General features: G+C 36.1%; 1 protein-coding gene and 1 long non-coding RNA gene across 12 annotated transcripts in view; one reads left to right on the forward strand and one right to left on the reverse strand.

The window, feature by feature from the left end:
- Positions 1-23,882, reverse strand: part of LOC105475388 (uncharacterized) — a 79,247-nt gene that overhangs the window by 9,421 nt on the left and 45,944 nt on the right. The gene's annotated exons all lie outside the window — the stretch shown is intronic.
- LOC105475387 (CD36 molecule (CD36 blood group)) overlaps positions 6,955-23,882 on the forward strand; it is a 79,475-nt gene continuing 62,547 nt past the window's right edge. The window contains exon 1 of one of the 3 annotated variants that reach the window (XM_011730592.2): positions 6,955-7,128. The gene's annotated coding sequence lies outside the window, so the exon portion shown is untranslated. Of the gene's footprint in view, positions 7,197-16,531; positions 16,572-23,882 lie in introns of those variants that run through there. The other 2 variants (XM_011730594.3, XM_011730595.3) reach the window with 2 other exon arrangements.

Consider the following 23,882-nt stretch of genomic DNA (forward strand, 5'->3'; position numbering starts at 1 on the left):
TATCATGTATGATGCATTATATATACATCATACATTATACATTATACATGATATATATGATATATATGTCCTATATATAATGTATATACATGTTATGACAATTATCTGGCAGGGTGCAGTAAAATGCCATGAAGAAATGACTTCTTTTATTTGCATTTACCCTATGGGCCAATGGTAGCATAAGCAGTCATTTTTAAACAGGGAAATACCCATTAATTTAGATTTGATTTGACCAGGTTGGATATTGGACATGTTATTATTTTTTCAATGCTTCAAGTATACACACCTTGTTAAGAATAACTGAATCTGGAGAGTAACATTCGGTAGAGAATGGAAAATTCTAGATATAAGAACTATTTGAAGCAGTGAGAGATGCAAAGTGAGAATGCAGGGACAATTTCATGGAAGAACAGATGATTCAAAACAGAAACAATAGGTGAGGGCCTTAAATACTGAGGAGTTGGAAGTCCATTATCTGGGCAATGAGGATTATTCATGTTTTATTTTAAATAAGTCAAATAATCAAATTTGGGCTTTCAGAAGATAAATCTGACAAATGAGAAGGGAGCAAATCTTCATGCAGGAAGATCAAGTAGGTTGCTATGGCCATGGTCAATGTGGTGGTGATTGAAACCTGACTTAAGTGGATGCAGTGAAAAATAAAACACAGGAGACAAATAGAAAAAAATATGGTGAAGTTAAAACTGTTAGAAATTGGAAGATGGTTAGGTGTATGGGTGACAATTTTAAGCTGAGTGACAGTAGTTATGGTGATGAAATTTATGGAGATTGCGAACACAGACTTAGAGATAGGGAGGGGGAGATGTGTGTTTAAGGCACCTGAGTAGAGATGGCCACAAAATGTTGACATGCAGTTACACCACAGTGAGTCAATCACACCAGAGTGTCCAAGAGTTCAAGGCCCAGGTCCATGGAGATCTAGGTCCAAGTCTGGCCATGTGGGGCACCATAACAGTGGAGTAAATTACTTAACTTTTCTAAGCCTCTATTTAAATTGTAAAGCAGTAAATATTAGTATCACCCCAAGAGTTAAAAAAAAAAAAAATGAGAAAATAAACACTGTACCAGTATGTAGAAAAGTCGTAACAATGCTAACTAATCTTACAATTAGGATAAAATTTAGGGGTCAAAAATTAAAATTTGGAATTAATTGTGCAGAGGTGCAAAATTAGACCCACAGAGAAAAATGCATTGTCAAGAAAGAGAAGATATAGGAAGAAAAGAAAAAATATAGCCTAGATCTTGATAGATACCTATACTTAGAATGCAGGTAGAGCAGTGTTAGACAGACAAAGGAATTAGACAAGGGAAACAGCAGCCAAGAAGGTCACTTTCTAATCTTTACATTAAAAAGTAGGCAAAAGTGAAAGAGTGATATATGAAGTGTATTTAAGGGCTGGAGGTCTCAATTGCAGAGCTTTGCTAGAACTTTTCAATCTACCTCAGGACCGTCATACTTAATCCTCCCATGTTTTGCTCTAAGAAAGAGGATGGAGCTATGCTTCACTAGATACAGCTTTGTACAATGCTTGTCAAAAATTACAATAAGAATTGTTTGATTGTTGCTGATCACTCTCTGATAACATCAAAACAAAGTTTCATAAACATAAGTGCTACAGCATGGAAGTAATAATGATAACAAACCAAGTCTCTGTGTCTGATTTAAAACCAGTGGGACATCTGCTTGGCTGCTACCATAATTGGCTACCAGCCTGCTGTTTTGTTGTGCTGGAAGAGGGACTTTATGTCCTGTGGATATTATTTGTTCTTGGTCCAGGGGGACCCAAGTTTCCATTAGATTACAAGCTCTATGCACATAGCCAGATGTGTGCAAGACACTTGCATAATTTCTGTAAATCATGCTTAGCTTTTTTCCTTTTAGTATTGGGTTTCTTTTAGTTTCCTTTGGTCCTTTCTCTGTGAGAATTAACTAGTATCTCCCTGGACTCACAGTGTCTACAGTGTCACTTGGTGTGTTGTAACTCCCCTGCCATAGCCTTGTGAAAGCCTCCTATGGTAACCAAACTAAACAGATATACTGACGTTTCAATATCACTGTTCAATTGTGTTGACATTGGATTCAGTTCTATTCACTCATTCATTTATTTATTCTTTCATTCAGGAAATATCTTTTCAGCACCTGCTGTATACCAATCATGTAGCTAGATGTGTTCTCATTTGTTATCCAAAGAATGAATGTTCATGGTAGGGTATAGAATGATTTCTAGACTAGCTCCCATTTAGAGACTTCCTCAATTAATCTCATTCTCATTTCCTCGCACACCATTACCACCACTAAACCTGTTGATATTACTTTCTAAATATGTCTTAAATCCATTGGTTTTTCTCCACTTTTTTCTGCATCCTTTTAGGCCATGTGGCTATTACAGTTGATTGTAATTGCCTTGCTGGTTTCTCCACCTGAATTCTTATCTCTCTTCAATCTATTAACCATGCTGCTGTTGGAGACTTTTTCTTTTCAATGTAATTCAGATCCAATCGTGAATCTTCCCAGATTAAAATATTTCAAAGGCTTCTTGTTGTTCCTGGGATAAATCCTTAGAAACTACTGTGATATCTGGCCCATCTCTGAACTTCTGCATCATCTCTTATTTTCCCTTTTCTCTGTCATCCAGGGGCATTGGCCTTCTGCTTTCTGCTTTCAGTTATTTAAACCTACTGTGCTCTTAACTGTCCCTGGCTGGCTCATTTCAGTTGCTGCTCCCTTACCTTTGAATGCTTTCCTTAATTCTTTGCCAGTTAAAACTTACTCATTTTTAGATATTCTTTATTTAGCTCAATCTTATATGTACATGTATATGGGAATGTATGTATACATATTTGTGTGTGTTTGTGTGTATATATATGTGTCTATGTATGTATGTATGTGTATATATTTGTGTGTACATGTACATATGTATATACACACATGTGCACACACATATGTATGCATACATTCCCATATACATATACATATAATATCCATACATATCCATATATTTACATATGTACATTATATATCCATATGCACACATATATATACAACATACATGTATGAATATGTGGATACATGTATGTAATAGATGTATGATCTATTAAAAAAGCCCCTCTGATCTCTCAGTCTAGCTTTTCACATTGCAACTTTTTTCCTCTTCACTAAACAATAATATACTTGAGAGTACAATTTTGACTCTTTACCATTTTTTCCCCAAAGGAGTAGCACAAAACGTATATATAAACAGAATTGCAATATAGCTTGCTTTTGAATGAAAAATGATTAACTGATAACCCAACCATCTTAAAAGGGAAGAATGCTGCTTTGGGGCCATACTGTTTCTTGCAAATTCTTGACAAGGCTTTTATAATTAATGAAGATGACAATAGAATGGAGGAAATAAATAAGGATATTAATTTAGCAATAATTTTAGGCTTCAAAGATTTGAAACATTACTCTGTTAAATTATTTTAATAGCATATATTTCCATTGATCTTCATTACATTTGAAGACCAAACACAGAGTAAGCACTCTTCCCTAAAGTCAGCTTTTTCAAACATACATAATGTTATTTTATTTTTAAATTGGCAGATAAAATTGTACATATTTATTGTGTAAAACATTGTGTGTTTTGAAGTATACATAGATTGCAGAATGACTAAATCTAGCTAATTAACATATAAATTACCTCACATAGTTATCATGTATGTGGTACACTTAAAATTCACTCTCTTAGCATTGTTTGAGAAAACTATATATATATTGAAGTCAGTTGTGAGCAGCAACAGCAATAAAAACTTTACCTTAATCTGATGTTTAGAATAAGGACATTTCACATATGCTAGATTAGAGCAAAGCAAGTTAAGCTGAGAAGACTAATAGTAAACCTTTGTCATAGCTTTCCTGTAGAAAAATGCTCCTAACGAAGGATGTGTTTGGGAGAAATTGTTTATTCCATAATAACAAACAAGCAAGCAAACAAAAAACCCTGGTAAGAAGAGTGCACTAATAGAATCACTTACATATTAGCCCTCAAGTATCTTTCAGAGCCTGAATTTATAGTTTAGGCAAGCTAATAATGACACTAGGGCATTTTTTTCAAATATGTTTTTCCTAAACACAAGTTAGCAAGGTTAATGTGTAAGTATCTTGTTGAATAATACTCATTGTTTTTCAAGTGGGCAGAGGGGTTTATGCCAAAATTTCTCTAGAAGGTCACAAACTGTTCCTTCCCGGTTGCATTTCAGAGCCAGGGGTTCAAGAACAGTTCACTGTTAACTCTCACACAATGGACAGAAATATACAAGTAAGGGGCAAATCTTTGATTTAAAATTTTAATTTTTAAGCATCATATTATTAATTTTAAAAGTCCTAAACACACTCAGCATTACATATGCAAGGATGAAGTCAATGTCAGTAATAATACTTGAAGCACATTTGGATGATGGTGATGGAATAGTGAAGAAAATTATCTGAAAGAGGAATAGCACTCAGAAGACTTCAGAGAAACAGGACATGGGAAGTGCTGGGTAGGAGTGAAAACATGAATCCTACTACTGCCTGTATATTGATGATGCTTTGCATATGTGCAGCTGAACTTAATTACTTGTTTTGCGAAAAAGATGTTCACACAGAAATGGGAAATTCTACGGTACTGTCTTGTGAAGGACATTCTGTCAACAGCTGGAAAGAGCTGCTATTAGCAACAGGATTGCTGGTTCAACTTTAATGGCTTAAAGTTAGGCCAGACAACCTACTGGAAAAAAAAACAACAACAACAACAACATCAACAAAAAAAAGTCCTAAGTTTCAATTGACATTCTGTGGTGAAATACTCAGGTTTGAAGACAGTTGGTGAAGAAAACTTCTAGGGATTCCCTAAATGGAGGGAGTCAATGGTCTTGTCTCAGTGATTTACCACAGAGCCATCATGCTTTTTAGCACAATCCACCACCACGTTTCCCTCTCCCTCACCACCTATCCCTATAAGCTCATGCCCAGCAGGGAGTAAACAGTTTAATGATAATGCATATGTGATTCATGGAAAGGAAATACAGGATTTCCTATTTTTATGGGACATAATCCATATTTGAAGATAACAATCCTTACAATGTCAGAGGCAGTCTATGATATTTACTGTGTTCATAGAAAATATGCATAGCTGTGTTCACTGAATTTTTCACATGGCTTCTTCTCTGATAAAATAATTTGTGTAAAAGTTCAAATAATAGAGAAAACTTTTACACACAGGAAACAACATTTTTTTCCTTAATTAAAAAGGTCACATTCTATAATATTTGGAGATATGTGACCCTACTTTTCATGTAAAGACCATCTGACCTAAAGGACCAATTCCTTGCCACCTGGTTGTCCCTCTCTATGTCACATATCAGACCTATGACTGGCTGAGAGGTGGCCATCAGGGCTGGCCTTCCAGGATCTGGAAGATCAAAGTCTGCTCATACAAACTGGCAAGGAGAACATGAAATGCATAAATGCAAGAAATGAAAAATCTCCCTTGCTAGAGTGGTGGCTTACGGATCTTCTCTCTTTTTCCTGTGTGAAGGACATAATGCTTCTGGGAATGTCCTGGTGTCATAGCAATACTCTTTAGGGACCATTTCTGTGCTTTCTGTAACTTTGTTTAAGCAACCAAAAAGCAAAAAAGCTTTGGACTTGCTCAAAGGGTGGCTAATCTGATACAGACAAAGCGTGGATGAAAGTCATTTTTAGCCTGCAACTATGTTGGAGGATGGAAAAGAAAACTTGCGTTTGGGTCAAAATTGTGTGAGTTAGACTCTCAAATGAATCAGTTATTCTCCATGTGTCCATTATCAAAACTTAGCCTTTTAGTTGCAGTTTCTTCTCTGGAAAGTGAGCCTAAAATGTTAATTTGAAAGCTTATTTTGGGATTAGAAAACGAGAATTAATTAGATGCTATCTACGTCGTAAAGCGTCAGGCACATGAACAGTGCTCAATACGTAGGACCTATTATTAAAATATGATGAAAATACTGGTTATGGTAATTTGACAAAACAACCTTTTTTGTGAATAGTGGTTACTACTTGATACAGAATAGTTTTATTTAAAGAGTGCTAACTCTAGTCTATAATTTTCCTTTAATGTGATTCTGTAAAAGAAATTTTAATTGAAAATATGTAAATATCAGGAGAGCAATATGGCTTTTCCAGTTTCTCTGTTCACTTTGCTTTAGTATATAGAATTAGAGATTCTTAATATATAAATCCTAGAAATTAATTTAGAAATCCTGTCATTATATCTTCAGAGTCATAACTTTCATCACAGGGTCTGTTTGGGCTGAGAGTAGAGCTTTATTCATGTTTACCGGAAGTCCTAAGCAAAATTTATTGTAAACCAAATACATTCTACCACCCTTCAAAAAGATTCAAAAAACAATAATTTAAACCAAAGAACTCTGGCAGTGCATGGCACTTTCTGCCTCATTAATTGAGGCAAACAAAAAATGACCAAATGACTACTGAAAACATAGAGGAGAAAAAATACTAAGAAAGTTGACAGGGACTCACCAACAAAAGTTACTGGAACAAAAATCTGTTTGTTGACTCAATAATAATCAATATTCATTTTTATGTTGTTTTATACTTAAGACAGGAAAATCTGAGCCTTTCTCTTTACTATCAGAGCAAATGGCAATCATGAAGTGAAGCTAATTTATTATCGATTATTGATTACTTGAATTTCTATGTTTCATAAATAGAGCAACCATCTGTTAAAGGGAATAACAGGTTCTAGCAGGGAAAGGATTAAGGGTTTTATTTTCCTCAACTGAGGCCCAAAAGGGTGAGATTTTTCAAGTTAACATTCATTCCATTTTGCTCAGGTGTCAGGGATCTATATTTATCTTGTGTTAGGCGTGCGTCCGAAGTGCTGGAAGTCTCAGGATGTCAATGGTTTTCAGATGTCAGGATAGCCTTAAGGATAGATGAAGGGTTGAGAGCCTGTGCCTCATTTCTGAGTTCTCAGCTGCTATGTCGTGGAAATCCTGTTTACTTTCTGCATCTCCTCCTGCAAGACTCTGGAGCCAGTCTTGAGGTCCTACATCTGCGAAAGCAAGCTCTTCTAGAAGTTGGTGAGCAGAATGCTTTTTGTTTAGAAGTGTGGCTGTAAATGTCTTTGTAGTTGATGCCCTGTCATCTAGTAAGTAACTATTATTTTGGGGCTCTCTAAAAAGGCAATTATTTTCTGATATAATAGTTTAGTCTGTGATGCTTCTTTTAACTTATTTGTAAGTTTTAACGAAATGGTTAAAGAAATTTGCTTTTTAACCCTTAAACCTTACATTTCCACAAGTCTCTAAATTCCATAGGATGCTATGGATTTCTAGTTGCCTATTTCATGTATTTTACTTAGAAAACATCAGAAAACCCAAACTTCTCATGATTTCAAAAAGTGTAATTTTACTTGAAACTTATTTTCCTTTAGATTTCTTGTTTCTGTTTTCTGATAGGTTTTTAAGAAGATTAATATTTTCAAAAGGATACTCTAAAAATCTGGCCAATTTGATTATCCTCTTCCAACCTGGAAAAGTTTGTATTTAAAATGAGACTAGAATTTGAATGACCTTCTTTCATGGGACTCTGAAAATGTTTTTTGGCTTGCTGTCACAACTGACAAATACATTTAAGAAATAATCTAAAAGACCAATCTTAATTTGACTCCTAGACAGAAGAAAACAAAAATATTTTTATACATAAAACTTACTAATCATTAGTGATCATAAAAATTTTCTTGAGTGTGGGTGCTGCATGTCTTATTTGTGGGGTAGGGGGAGATTTTGTTACCTAGCAGAATTTTTGTTATACGGTGTGTTTCATAATATGACTACATAAGATCAGACAACACCACCAAGAATGACAAAGTCGTTACTTACACAGAAAGTCAAGTTATGCATATTTTGAGACGCAATTAGGGTTGATACAAAAAAAAAAAAAAAGCAATTCCTTCTGTTTCTCCATGCTATTCTACAAGCCCTGGAATGAATTAGATAGGCTTCTTTGCCTTTACAAAAAAGGTCACTTTCTTTTATTATTTGGGGAATGGTTGCTTGGTGCTAGACCGAATTCTGGGGAACCATTTAAGGCTAATACTTCCAAAGGGGTAAACTTCTTGTTCACACTCCTTGAGAGGACTCACAATTCAGATGGGATCTCTGTCTCAAAGAGAAATTGGCAAGCTATCTTGTTTTCAGTTATAACTGACTAAATAATAAAAGTGGATTTGTGGGGCAATATATGAGACTCCTGTAATCCTGACAAGAAGAAAGGAAAAATATTTTCAAATGATGTACTGTGCAATTACTAATTATTTGGAATCTGATCCTTTTGTAAAGTATAATGACAACTGTGGAATTAACTGTTCTAAGAGTTCAAGAAAGCAAACACCTGAGGATAATAAAACAATTTCCACCTGGGAAAAAGATATGCTCTGGAACTCAAGAATTACTGTCAGGCAAAAGAAAAAGGGGGGTGGTTAAACTGCTGACAAATCATTGAAAAAAGACAGCTTAAGGTTGTAGAGTTGTAGAGTAGGATGATTAAATGGAAGGAAACGTTTCAGAGCAAAGAAATATAATATAAAGCTGTTGATGTAACTGTGGCTTATTTTGCTTTTCACCACAAATTACTGATTAAGATGACTAAGGAATTTAATCTGATATTCTTAGTATTTACAAACTAATAAAGCTTCAGGTTAAATTATTTGAAAAAAATCCCAATTTTGAAATAAATGCTATAAAATGAGTGAAAAGGAAAAATGTATTTGTCTGGTGTTTATGATATTCCTAAAGATTGCAATTCAGATAAAAATTGTGAAGTGCATCACTTTATTGCATTCTGTGAGGAGCAAGTGGAGGTACTGAAGAGGGTGGGAATGAGGTTGGGTTTCCATATCATGTGACTGGAATCCTCAGTTATGTCTAATCCACAGTGATTAGTCACAAACAATACATGCTCATCAGGAAAAGAAAATGATCTCAAATGTAAGTGTGCAAGGAATAGAAAAAATATAGTCCAGTAAATAGTTTTAGTGTTGTATGTAGAAGTACAGTAATTGGCTAAGTCACTGGAAACTTTCTTTCTTTCTTTGTTTTTTAACAAAGTATGCCGTTGGTTCCACAATAAGCTTTCAAGTCATTTCTTTATGGAAAGGGTAAAGTGAATTCTGATTTGTATCTTCTGACAAACCATGTGGAGAAGAAGTAACACGTTTAGATACGTGCTGGTTGGTACCCTGTTAAATAGCTAAAGATGTTTTGAAATATACCCAGAGACCTTTGTCACACAAACACTATCGTACAAAGAAGGAAATGACAGAAAATTGGCAAGCATTAGAGGGGACATAGGAGACAGCTTGGCTCATTCACCAAGGACTCCGGACTGTGCTCAAATGGAAAAGTATTGTTTGCCCTTCAGTGCTTGTGATGTTTAAAGGTGAAATGAGGATAGTTTTTAAAAATAAATTATTATTAGTTTCATCTCTTCATTAATGTTGTTCCTTCTCATTAAGTCTTATAAATATTACTTTTCTCATTTTAATTTTTAGAAAATAAAAAAAAATAGTCATGTCTTATTTTACAACCATGACTTAATAAGAACACTTCAGTCTAACTGAAATTCATTTGGAGGTTCCTTTGGTCCCATGCTGAAACTTCACTGTAACTTTATTTAAAATGTAGCAAATGCCACTGCAAGATCTACTTCTTGTATCTCATTCTGGTAAGTTTTAGAAATGAAGTAATAAACATTAATGTGTTCAATACAATGGTCTCATAAAATAGAACCCAAAGCATACTGTCTTTTTAGAGAAGATATAAAATTTTAAGTAAACTGGATATCTACTTTAAGACTGAGCCCTAAAACATGAAATACCTATTTTGGTTGAATACATGATGGAGTTGCTATCTGTCAAATACCTTTATTCATTGACATACTCTTTCAAAAATATTTAATGAACACCTACACTGCTGTAGGAAATGCTATTAGAAATAATGTTGTGCTGAACATTTATAAGAATCTAAGATCATTTTATAGGCAGTTTTCTGAACTTTGTTCATATAGAATGAAATTTTTGATGAAGGTTAACAAACAAAAACTGTTAGTAAATGGTGAAAGCATATTCATCATTTTATGGATACTTTTCCCCATGACCCCGCAACAACAGCTCCCTTAAAGTGTTATCAGTCTCTGGGGGAAAAAATGGACCAAACGAGTGACAGTTATATTTCCAGAAGGACTAGAAGGAAGATATTGGCAGAGTTGTTTCCATTGCTTACTCTAAGCTTCTCGTTATTGCATCATTTACTCTTAAAATGCTAAGTAACTTCACACAACATAGGAAGCCTCTCCAGAATAAAATAACTGTAGTCTGGATTCTAAGCTTTAGGACTGATAACTTCTTACATTATTTCTTCTTGAACTATTTCATCTGAAATGGGGAATAAATACTATTCTTGATTTTATCTTGGTCTCTTAGGGAGACTTTTAATTTCTATTAGCCCTATCCTTTTAAGAGCTGCTTGGTCAATAGGTACATCTAAGCAGATGCCATAGACACGGAATTACAGGGCAGAAAGGTATGAGCTGTGATAGGCTTAATATACAGGGATAAGAGCATTCCTTACAGACCTTTGCTATTGCCTGGAGTTGGAGCACCCTGCCTGCATATAAACGCCATAAAGGTAATGGAGTTATTCCATTTGTAACTACTTGTGTTAATAACAGCAATGTCCCCGTGCCTGACTCATACATAATAATAACTCAATAGATTTTATTCATTTATTTAAATTATTGTCTAACTATTTCCTAAATCAAAATATTCATCTTCTTCTAAGGACTATGACTAAAATTTTAAGAATTTTGCATTATGGAAATAACTTAGACACATTTGTTTCTTATGTTTAGCACTTTTTCTAAAAATATCCAAATTGACGTAGCTCTCGACTATAACGTAATACATAGAGCTGTGCAACTTTTTTTTGTATTAAATTCTCAGGTAGGTAGTTTAATGGAATGTTACTACTGCTGTTCTTCCTAGCATGTCTGTGGGTCTGTTTATTTTTATAATATAAGACAGATCCTCTACTCATAAAATGAATTATGGGATTTAACAGAGAAATATTCTGTAATTTATAAGACACTAAATATATAAACTCACAGATGCTGAGAATGTCTCAGTAAATCAGTTCATGAAACTCATTCATTTCACCTAATGCCTCTCACTGATGTCCTAGTCCTTTCTGCAGTCTGCATGCAAAACTTAGATGTGCTTGCTACTGTGTACAGTCTCTTAGATCTCTTTGCCGCATGTACTGAGTTTTGGATGAAGCCAGAGAGAAACATTTAGCTCAGTCAGTTTCACTCTGGGCCCAAGGGTCATCTTGGAGATTTGCTAATCTTTCCTCCAGGAAAGGGCTGTGATTTCTCCACTTTTCACTTCGTGAACAACCACAGCATACACAGTACTGTTCTTTGCTAGCCTAGTCACGTATCCCCTCAAAACCCTCTCTGACGTTTGGGGATGGTGGCCAGCTGGTGGTAAAAGTACAGGCATCACCCATTTTCTTTCTCCATCCCTTAGTTCCTTTCTGACCTAGACAGCTGCTTGAAAGTTCCTTCCCCTTCAGTCTTCCAATCTTTGTGTATTGTATCCTTGTACTACAGCCCTGTTATAATCATTCAACAAAATTCTGTATGGTTTACCAGCTGAAGTTGGGAAATACAGGATTAAACAAGGGGAAAAATAAATTCTATTATTAAGAGGCAAACAGGAAGCTTATTATAATTCCTCCCATTATCTTCTCCACCCCATTAATATTCCTCTTGAGTATTAAAGGTAGCATTTTGTTCTCTCAACTCTCCCATGCAAAACTGTACATAGTAACACTAAGAGAGTTTCTGAAGCTGAAATCCTGTAGAATAAATAAAAGCAACTGAAACAATCTGAATGGTCTTTTGAAAAAAAGAAGAAAAAGAAAAGCACTTAATTATTTACCATGGCAAAGCAACAGCTATGAAGCTTGCCTTTTCTTTTTTTCTGAGGCTTAGGGCTGGACGTCAACTTTCAGCTGCTCTCCCAATGTTTACATTTTTTTCATAGCAAAAGCTACAAACAGAAGTGGAGAGAGTTCTTAGCACACTCTAAAACTAAGACCTACTGATTTTTTTACAAGTAAGGACGTGGAGGCTTGTAGAAGTTAGTGACCTTTTATGCCCTTGTCTAGCCATATTGCTTTCCTCAGTTTCCATTTCTGCAGATTTTCTAGGCTCCCATTCCCCATCCCCCACTTGCTAAGTGATATCAATTTTCATGACTTCACCTATAATCTGTATGTTGAGGAGACCCCAATCTATATCTTATGGCTCCAATCAGTCTTCTCAACTTCAGACCCATATATCTCCATGCCAGTAGGTCATGTTCTTGAGTTGAAAGTATCTAAACTCTTTTTGTTGTTGTTGTTGTTGTTGTTGTTGTTGTTGTTGTTGTTGAGACGGAGTCTCACTCTGTCACCCAGGCTGGAGTGTGGTGGTGCGATTTCGGCTCACTGCAACCTCCTTCTCCCAGGTTCAAGAGATTCTGCCTCAGCCTCCCAAGTGCTGGGACTATAGGCGCCTGCCGCCACGCCCAGCTAACTTTTTTGTATTTTCAGTAGAGACGGGGTTTCACTGTGTTAGCCCGGATGGTCTCCATCTCCTGACGTGATCCGCCCGCCTCATCCTCTCAATGTGCTGGGATTACAGGCCTGAGCCGTATAACCTTATTAATGTGTTCTGATTCAAGATGTACATTTTTATGTTCAAAATTAAATTATAATCCCCAAGTGAGTGTCTTTTACTAGGCTTGAATTGATCCCAGCCTTCAATAATATATATGCATATAACATATCCCCTGCAAATTATTTTAAAATAAAATGGTTAAATTTTAATAGCTATTTATTACCTATGTAGTACCTGTAAAGCACTCTAAAAATAATTATGCAAAGTGCCTAGTATTTAATGAGAAGTAAATTATTGCCTGAGGCATACTCTCTACTGTTAGACTGCGTATGTTTGAAACTTAGATCTCTAACTCCCCAGCTCTGTGACCTCGGACAAGTTAGTAAACTTCTTTGTACCTCTGCTTCCCTATCTGTAACACATGGATAATAAGCATACCTACCTCATAGGGTAACTGTCCAAGATAAGCAACTTAATGCATACAAAATACTCATAAAAGTGTCTTGCATATTGTAAATGCCATAGAAGGGTTAAATATTATTTAAGTTTTACAATACTTTTAAAATAAATAGTGTTATCTCCATTTTACAAATGAGTAAACAGACTTGGAGAGATTTAGAAATTGGCTCAGGATCTTGCAGCCAGTTAGTGAAAATGCCAATATTAAACCCTGATAGAACTAACCCCACCCCACCCCACCCCTAAACCTGGTCCTGTATTTCCCCTCCAGTACCTCCTTTTGTCTTGTTACTCAGGTGTAAAACCTGAGACTTACACTTTTTTCCTCTCTACCTAGCTAATTAGTCACCAAGCCTTAGCTACTCATGCTACCTTCTAAATATCTTCCATATCCACTAAATATTTCTGAAATCTTTCCCACGTTTCCTACCCCCACCCCCATAGCCACTTTTTAAGTTCAACTACATAATTTCCTTTCTAGATTATTTTGATAGGCTTCCTCTGGCCTTCCCTCCAATCCATTCCCCATGCTGATGCCAAGGCCATCTCCTAAACCCAAATTTTATCATGTACTCCTTCCCTAAAAATCCTTGAGTAGTCCTGTGTTGCTTTCAAGATAAACCCCCAAGAGAATGAATTCCAGGTAATCAAGGCACACATATAATATAAAGTTTGGTATATTATGTGTTAAATTACGGCATCATGTTTGTGGTCATTTGTGGCCACTTTTCTGGTGTTTTGTCTTGTTCTTCCAAAACTCATACACTGTACCGAAGTCTTACTGAATTTTGTTTTCCCAGTTGTATGTTTATTATTTTGTATGTTTTTTTATGTATCTCTATTTGGGGAAATGCCTATGATCCACTCTACCTTCTCCCACTCTGTACCCGGATCTTTATATGCAGTCGCGGCATAAGGAACCACTTCCTCCACCACTGTCCTTTAACACCTTCTCTCCCTCACCATCCACTCTCCCCACCTGAGTGTAGGTATCATAGCCTGTTAGAAGTGTCTGTTTATGAATCTGCCTTCCTAGACCTGCTGAGAGCTACTTGAGCGGGGTGTCAGGTTTTTGTTTTGTTGATTCTCACGTTTTCTCCAATCAATCAGAAGTCCAAACTAAAAATACTGTAGGAATATATTTAAGTTTACTCTTGCAAGGGCTACTGATTAATAAAATATTTGCCAGTGTAACTGGGGGGAATAAAAGCATATATAAATAAAACAAAGTTGATGATTCAAACTGTGATAGCAGAATAATTTCACATGTAATCTGAAGATTTCAACAAGAGCTTGTTACGAGATGTAATACAGCATTAGAGTCAGAAAAAATAGTTGCAAAAAGCTTGAGTTAGTATTTGCCTGTCTTCTAGCTTGTGATCTGTTGGTGAGGGGAGCCAGATCAGAATTTGGTTCAGGTTACAAGTATAATCACCCAGCAGGTGCTTGCTATGTAGGCAAAGGGTTGAGGGCAAGATAAGATTAGGAAAGGACGTGCACTGTGAGGGGTGAGCAAAGCTCTGGGTCTGATCTAGGTTTAAATCCTTCCTTGGAAAACAAGGACTGGCAAGTGAATACTGGAAACTGAAGAGTGAGAAGTATTATCCAAAAGCGCACAGCTCACTTTTAACAGCTGATTAAATAAGCGTAGATTTATCACAGTAGTTCTCAAAAATTGGTGCATGAGAACGATAAAAAAATGTTTAACTTGGTATTCACAATGCCTTTTTAAAAATTGTTACTATATTGTCATTGTAATTATCATCATCATTACCCTTATTGTTTCCCTGAATCTATATTTGTGCTCTGTATGTCCCACCTCAGACTACCTAAGATTTTTAATCCCTTCTAGGAAGTTATTTAAAATCCACCTACAATTATTTTGGTAGCCATTTACTGAGAGGGTAATTTAGCTTCCTAATATTATGCTATTTTTATGTCATCTTTTATAAATACAAGAATAGTATATCTTCAGTGTAGTCACTGAGGCTTCTTTAGTGAAGTTTTAGTGAAACAGACTTAGAATTTTCCTCTATCTTCTTTTGAACAGATTTTGAACAGTTATATTTATTTATTTATTTATTTATTTGAGACAGAATCTTGCTCTTGTCACCCAGGCTGGAGTGCAGTGGCATGATCTCGGCTCACTGCAGCCTCTGCCTCCTGGATTCAAGCAATTCTCCTGCCTCAGCCTGCCGAGTAGCTGGGACTACAGGTGCCTGCCACCACACTCGGCTAATTTTTTGGATTTTTAGTAGAGACAGGGTTTCACCGTGTAAGCCAGGCTGGTCTCTCTCTCCTGACCTCATGATCCAACTGCCTTGGCCTCCTAAAGTGCTGAGATTACAGGCCTGAGCCATGGCACCCAGAAAGATTTTTTTATTTTTTCGAGACAGGGTCTAGCTCTGTCAGTCAGGCTGGAGTGCAGTGGCACAGTCATAGCTCATTGTAATCTCAAACTCCCGGCTTCAAGTAATCTTACCCCCCTCAGCCTCCCAAGAAGCTGGTACTACAGGTACACACCACCATGCCCAGCTAATTTTTGTGGTTGTTTCTTTTTGTAGAGGCAGGGTCTCTATGTTGCCCAGGCTGGTCTCAAACTCCTGGCCTCAAGCAGTCCTCCCCACTGGACCCCGCAATCCACTGGAATTTTAGGCATGAGCCACTGTGCCCTGCCTTGAACAGAATTATAATAAAGCTCTTGGGTGTTTCATGGCCTTTCAGTGGATGCTCTGCCCCCGTATTCTGACCTGGCCATGTTTCTTGTCTCGGCCTGCTTCTTTCTCCCATACATGACACAGAAGCTCTAACCTCAAAATTGTTGTCCCATGTCATTTTGCACATCCATAATAATCTCTCCTGTTTCTCATTACTCTAGCATCTTCTAATTTTTCTTCTTTGAGTTTCTTTTTAGTCATCTTGAAAATTCTGAGAGATGGTGATAGCATATACATCAGAGCCTCTTGATAGCACTGGAGTTAGGAGCCAATTTTCTTAGGTGCTTTATTACTGCCAATGTCATTTATTTAACCAAAGAACAACAGGAACACACCTGTAGTGAGACAAGTTCATTACTCATTGCAAAGAGAGAGAAGTGTACCATAGGGAACTTACAGTGACCCAGTAAGAAGATATTAGGAAAAATCTATTCTAGAATTTGGACTTTGGTTGTTGACTGGGGAGGGTTGAGGGGTGATACTGAAGGAAATAGAGGTTTACTCTGAATTGGATGTTGTCAGGAGGCAGGATAATCTTATGATTGGTTGCCTTAATCTTATCTAGGACAAGGGAAGACTAGACTGAAGCTGAAGCTGTAATTGATAAAGAAGCAGAGTCACTCATAGTAAGTGGGAAGGGAATGTGTGGTATCTGTGGCTTGGGCAGTGTTCATAATCATTCTGGGTTCAGACATAAAAGGGTCTCATTTTGTCTTGACTCATCATGATCACAGAATGGTGTTATCTAAAGTAAATGTTCTGTGAATTGTTTGTGTTCAGCAGAACAAACACCAAGGCCAAGCAGTGAGTGCTGGACCTACGTCCAGAAACAGCAAGACCTAACTCATAATACCAGGCCAGCTCCTGGATGAGGGGCTGTTTTCTCTTTACATTACAAAGTTCTTTGCTACTTCAGTAATTAAATGTGCACCCTTGAAATCCAATTTCTACTACTTTTGACTGTTGAAATAAGATTCTTTTAAATGTCCTTCTTAAGCTCTATAATATGCTCAATACATGGAGTACTTTAGTACAAAATATCATTCCTGTTATGCTAGCAACCTGAAAAACCAAGAGATCAGTCTGTGTATAAAAATGATAATGTGCACAAATTGTTTGGGGGAATTGATTCTTTTCTTTGCACATATACCATAAAAACTAATTTGTTATATAAATGAAAAAATTATGCCATTGGCACATATAAAATACAACAAAATGAAATTTTAATTACTCAAAGATTCTTATGAAGAAATTAAGGGGTCTTTCTACTTAGTATATAGATGAATAGCATGCTAATCAGATCGTAGAATCCTGCAGTTGGGAATTATCTTACAACGTATTTCTGAAAATATGCACCTCTGTGGAATTTATACAAATGTGGTTAAATACATATACTCAACTTTTTATTTAGATATTCCAGATATCACCTGAAATAGAAGAGATAATCTGACTTTTCTATTATACAACCATAGACTTTCTTTTGTCATTTTTATTTCTTTAATTTTCCACCTTGAAGATATAATTGTATGTATTCACTGTGTCTTAAATGTATAAACATTGTGGAATGGACTCAATCTAGCTACTTAACATGTGTGTTATATCACATAGCTATTATTTTTGTGGTGAGAACACTTTACATCCACTAAGCATTTTTTTAAGAATTCAGACTTTCATAAGCTTTGCTTAAATAAAAAAAAAAAATCTAGTAAGTGATTCAAGTCTGTGATTGAATAATATTCCATATATTTAGGTAGTATATGGATTGAAAATGAGTAGAAATATTGACAAATATCCCATGGTAATAATCTACTTTGTAACTTCTCATAAATCTGTAGAGGAAGTAGTGGTAGAGAGACAAGGAGAGATAAGGCTATAAATTAACTGGATTCCATAAGTCACACAAAGAAAAAGCATCTTTTCTTTATGGTAATGTAATAGTTAAGACATTTGTAATATTCATATGCGTACTACTTTATTTACATTATACATATATGCGTTTTAAACATGAGCTGCATGATAAATTCAAAGTTTCAGTGCCGTATGTAAAATTAAGTTTATTCTTTTTTTTGCAGGGAGGTGGGGGTCGGTCTTAAAATATGATAAAGGCAATACAAGAGAAATAGTGTGTTTTAACCTCTGCTGTATTTATCATAGTATCTTGTTAATAAGCTACTTCGATTCTATTTTGTAGAGTTTGTTCCTTCAGTTACTCTTAAAGATATCATCTAAACCAAGAAAGATGTCATTCTTCACTTCCTCCTTAAGGTCTATCCTTTCACAAGATCTTGCTTCATCTTTCCTATTTTGGAATAAAACATGTAGCTCTGTTTTATGTGAGCCAGAAATAATTTACTGAACAGGAAACTGTAGTTAAGAAGTAAAATCCCAGTTAAAAATTTTAACTTTTAATGGGACAAAGAGGCATGAATCTTTTACAGATGAGAGATGCTTGTCATGGGCCTAAGAGATGGGGTTTATTTAAGTCTAGTCAGCACTTTTGATTTTTTTTTTTTTTTTTTTTTTTTTGAAATGGAATCTGGCTCTGTCGCCCAGGCTGGAGTGCAGTGGCGGGATCTCAGCTCACTGCAAGCTCCGCCTCCGGGGTTTACGCCATTCTCCTGCCTCAGCCTCCCGAGTAGCTGGGACTACAGGCGCCCGCCACCTCGCCCGGCTAGTGTTTTGTATTTTTTAGTAGAGACGGGGTTTCACCGGGTTAGCCAGGATGGTCTCAATCTCCTGACCTCGTGATCCACCCGTCTCGGCCTCCCAAAGTGCTGGGATTACAGGCTTGAGCCCCCGCGCCGATTCTTAAATTTGAATGGTTCAAAAGTTAAAAAAGAGTAGGATCCTGATAACCGAGTTGACTCCTTGTTAACAGTAATAAAAGATTTTGTAAATACTATCAATAAATATAAAATATCTACTAGTTACTTGGGAAGTTAAGATAGTACTTTTGGAATCTATTTTATGCAGAACCAAATGCATATAATTAGCTAATATGCTTTTGGATGTCTCTACTCTAATATTACTGTCTGAAAAGTTGTTACAGATAAACATTTATTATTTTTCTGAAAGTCAAAAGGATATTTTGTATGCCCGGCTTAGCAGCAGTTATCTATTTGAAATGAAAATAAAAGAGCATTAATGCCAATCAGCTTTCTTACCTGAAATATTCCTATACTTGATGTTTTTCCACAAACTCGTAACACATCACAGATATTCTTAAACTACTTGTATAAGTTATACCAGAATAAAATGGGCATCATTCTCTTTTTTGTTTACATCGAATCCTTGTTTCTGCAGAGCACATTCGTGTTGTGGAGAAACAATGGTGATTGTTTTTAATTGCAAAAACTACCCAGATTATTTCTTGGAGACCCTCCTTGTTTTCCACTGGGTTTAGACATAGGTTCTCTTTCACTCTTTGTCCTACATTTTTAGACCATCATAATGTATTTACATTTTATACACCCAGTGGCCAACAAGAGAATCTATACATATGTTCACTAAAAAGCAGGTTCGTACAATTAGTTTATTCATTCCTTCTTCCTGATTAGGTTCTTCTTTACTTAAGTCCAGTTCCTGACTGCAGAATAAAAATGAAATTATCAATGTCTCTTGTTCATTAGTCTGTGGGGTTTTTTGCAAGGGAGCCCTCTGTGTCTTCATCTTTGCTGCTACTGCTTCGCAGCTCCATTTTTCCCTCAAATTCCCCACCATGACACTGAAGTACTTCCCTGATTCTGCCCTTCCTTGGAAACCAAATCTGGATTCCTGACCCCAATTCCAATATACCAGTTTATAATGTGAAGTGGGAAATTGCGGGATTAAATATTTCCTGATATCAGTTGAAAACTGTGGGTGCCTTTGTTATTTGCTCTGCTACTCGTTAGCTTTATACTGGATTTGTCACTTCAACTAATGCCAATATAAAAGAAATGCTAAGTTCTTTGTTCCTTTGACCTTTAGTGTTTTTTTCCCCCTCTGCTTGCATAGGGACGTATCCAATTTTCATTACTTCTCTTCTATCTACCCCTGCTGTTATGTTCCAGAATGCCATCAAGATGAACGCTAACCAAAAGTATTTCTCCCACTTGTGATAATGACTCTTAGGGCTTGCTTTTCAATTTTACAGCCCTCTTTGCCATGGCTGCCACTATAAACTGCAAGCACGTTCCCTGTTAATCCAAACTTTGCCTAGAATGAGATCACATTCCCTTCATTAGGCTGAATACAAGTTTAGTTCAGGGTCTTGTGTTTTTCCAGCATTCATTTATTAGTCATCTAGCTGAATTTCTCAACCCAATTTATTGCTTTTCATGTGACCTTTTAAAAGTACAAACTTGTATCCCGTCACTCCCCCAACTTATAATTACTTAATTGTTCTATTCTGCTTACAGAATAAAGTTCAAGCTCCTTAGAATATCATGCAGGGGGCTTCAAGGTCTGGTATCCACCCATCTTCCTCACTTTTTGCCACTTCCCTGAAAACAATTTTTGAACTTTTGCAAGCATATCACTTCCTTTTTGCCTCTGAATTTATGCATGCTGTTCTTTCTGCTTCCATTGCCCTTTTTCCATCTTCTGTGATTAGAAAATATCTATTCATCCATTGAAGCCCTTCTGTTATTTTGCAATCTATCTCCTATCAACAAAATCACAATCTGTTCAAGACCATATTTTATTCATCTTTGTATGCCAGTGTCATGCTCAAAGTCTGGAGTATGATGAAAGGTCAGTTCGTGTTTGAATAAACAAGTTAGTTGTTTAGCACATTTCCTTTCTCTTAACTCACAGCCTGGAATCGTATTATTTCTTTACTCTTCGTAATTTCTCCCAAAAAATTCTAAGGTGGCAAGCTTCATGAAAACTCTTGGAGTTTTTAAGGCCGGGCGCGGTGGCTCAAGCCTGTAATCCCAGCACTTTGGGAGGCCGAGACGGGCGGATCACGAGGTCAGGAGATCGAGACCATCCTGGCTAACACGGTGAAACCCCGTCTCTACTAAAAAAATACAAAAAAAAACTAGCCGGGCGAGGTGGCGGGCGCCTGTAGTCCCAGCTACTCGGGAGGCTGAGGCAGGAGAATGGCGTAAACCCGGGAGGCGGAGCTTGCAGTGAGCCGAGATCGCGCCACTGCACTCCAGCCTGGGTGACAGAGCCAGACTCCGTCTCAAAAAAAAAAAAAAAAAAAAAAAAAAAAAAAGAAAACTCTTGGAGTTTTCTCTAATAGTCTTACCAAAACAAATGGAAGATTCTTTCTTGGTTTCCATGATAGCTTTTCTTTGGTTCAGATTGATTAATTTTATATTTCACTTTTCCTTTGTCAGGATAATTCTGTTTTTAGGAAGGATAGAAGCTTGGACTTAATTTTGAATTTTGATTTAATTTTTATTTGTTTTTAAAGCCTTAACAGATATCATTTTCTTCCTTTAAAGAACTCTATCTTTCTAAGCAATAGGAAATCTTATGGTATTTCTTTGTTCTTTAGAGTTGATTCTATAGATACTCCTTGACTTTATGTTAAGGTAATATCCCAATAAATCTACTAAAGTTAAAAATATGAAAATATCATTGTAAAATTGCATTTAACACATCTAACCTACTGAATACCAAAGATCAGACTAGCCTATCTTAAATGTGCTCAGAACACTTACATTAGCCTACATTTTGGCAAAATCATCTAATACAGAGCATATTTTAGAATAAAATGTTGAATATATCATGGAATTTATTAAATGTAGTATTGAATTATGGTTTCTACTGAATGTGTATTGCTTTTGCATCATTGTGAAGTTAGAAGATTGTAAGTTGAATCATTGTAAGTTGGGGACCGTGTGTGTGTGTGTGTGTTTGTGTGTATGCGTGCGCACACACACATATGCACTTTGAGCAAATAATTGTGTTACCAAGATGGTATGACAGTCCAATATTTTAAAGTGATTACTCTGGAGAAAAGTTAGCGTTTGGTAAACTGATGATTATTTTCTAATATTTATTGTTTGACAAATACTATGAGAATAAATCTCAAGCGTTTTCTTAAGTCTACAGTTGTGACCAGTTGGGATGATTTTGCCTGCAAGTAACAAAACAATCCAAAAAAAAGCAGTTTCGGAGGGACTTTTTTTGTTGTTCATATAATAAGGAGTCAATAGACTGAATTAACCAGCTTGGAATCATCCTTAGGCTCACTGATATTAATTAATTCGTAGGGCTTTAGGTTGGTTTTTCTTACTGTTATCTTAAAAGTACAAAGTGACTACAGCAGTTGGAAGGATCATGTCTTTATATAACAATGCCTAACAGCAGTAAGAAACAAATTTCTGTCTTCTTTCAGTCTTTTAAAACAGAAAACGATCACTGCAGCTCTGTAGCTGACTTGTTTTTATGCCTCAGTGTCAGCATTTTGTTAGATACTTGGTATACATCTCATTATCAAGCTACTTGGTATACATCTCATTATCAAGCAGAATGTGGCTTAGACTAATCAATATTCAACCTGTGTAGCTTAGGCGAGGTTTCATAATCACATAGACATGAAATATCTAATACAAAATCAGAGCTCAGTGAGGAGAGATGAGGTGGAAAGAGTGGAAGTAACTTCTGTCACAGTACGTCCTATTCTAATTTACATGAGTTCAATTTTTGAAAATTAAAATATATGTGTCCTCACACACAGGGGAACAACACACAGTGGGGCCTTTCAGAGGGTGGACAGTGGAGGGAGAGAATCAGGAAAAATCACTAATGCGTACTAGGCTTAATACCTGGGTGACGAAATAATCTGTACAACAAACCTCCATGACACAGTTTGCCTATGTAACATACCTGCATGTGTACCCCGAACTTAAAAGTTAAAAAAAATTAAAAATAAAATATATGTATCCTCCAAATAATTTTTAAAAAGTAAAATTGCTGTGAAGGGCCAGGCATGGTGGCTCACACCTATAATCCCAGCACTTTGGGAGGTTGAGGTAGGTGGATCATCTGAGGTTAGGAGTTCGAAACCAGACTATCCAACAGGGCAAAACCCCATCTCTAATTAAAAAAAAAATAGCTTGGCATGGTGGCAGGTGCCTGTAGTCCCAGCTACTTGGGAGACTGAAGTAAGAGAATTGCTTAAACCCGTAAGGCAAAGGTTCCAGTGAGCAGAGATTGTGCTGGTGCACTCCAGTCTGAGCAACAGAGCGAGACTCCACTCAAAAAAAACAAAAAAAAAATTGCTGTGAGAAAAACAAACTCTTCAAATATACATTGGATGCTGAAGTTTCTGTTTCTCACTTGGCTATGACGTTCTTTTCAATTATATATGTGCTGCGGTCTTCTAGTGCATTGTCATTAGAGAAAGGTGAAACTGATAAGACATTGAAGTACCAAAAGTTGGTCACGCCTAAATTCATTGCAAAAATTACTTAGTTTAGGACAGAATTTTATTCCATTTATGTAAAGATTATTACCATTTTCTGTCGTGCATAATACATATTCTTTCATGAATATTGTTAAAATTTTTATAAATTTCATAAATGCTTTGGTTTTTTACATTGTTTCATATGGATAGTAATAGATTACAGTGTGATATATATATTTAGACCCTGCATTCAGGGTCTGAATGTAGCAGCCAGCATTTAACTCTTAGCTCAGCACTGTTTGACCTTGGGCAATTTAGCTAACCTTACAGAGCATCATTTTTGCCATTTGTAATACTGTGAAAATAGTGACACTTAAAGAGTATTCTGAAGATCAATTTAGATCGTCCTGTGTTTTCAGAATAGGATATGGTTTGTGGTAAGCACTGTCTGCTCTGCAGTAAACACTCTCAGCATTAGCCATTAGTGTAAGAGAATGTTTTAGGGTGAAAAAGAAAATTTTATTTAAAATATTTTCATCTTTGCTTTCAAATGGAAAAAACTATTCTGTATTTAATTCCTTTAAGAATGTGT

The sequence above is a fragment of the Macaca nemestrina genome, chromosome 4, assembly GCF_043159975.1.
Source record: "Macaca nemestrina isolate mMacNem1 chromosome 4, mMacNem.hap1, whole genome shotgun sequence".
NCBI classification, from domain to species: Eukaryota; Metazoa; Chordata; class Mammalia; order Primates; family Cercopithecidae; genus Macaca; species Macaca nemestrina.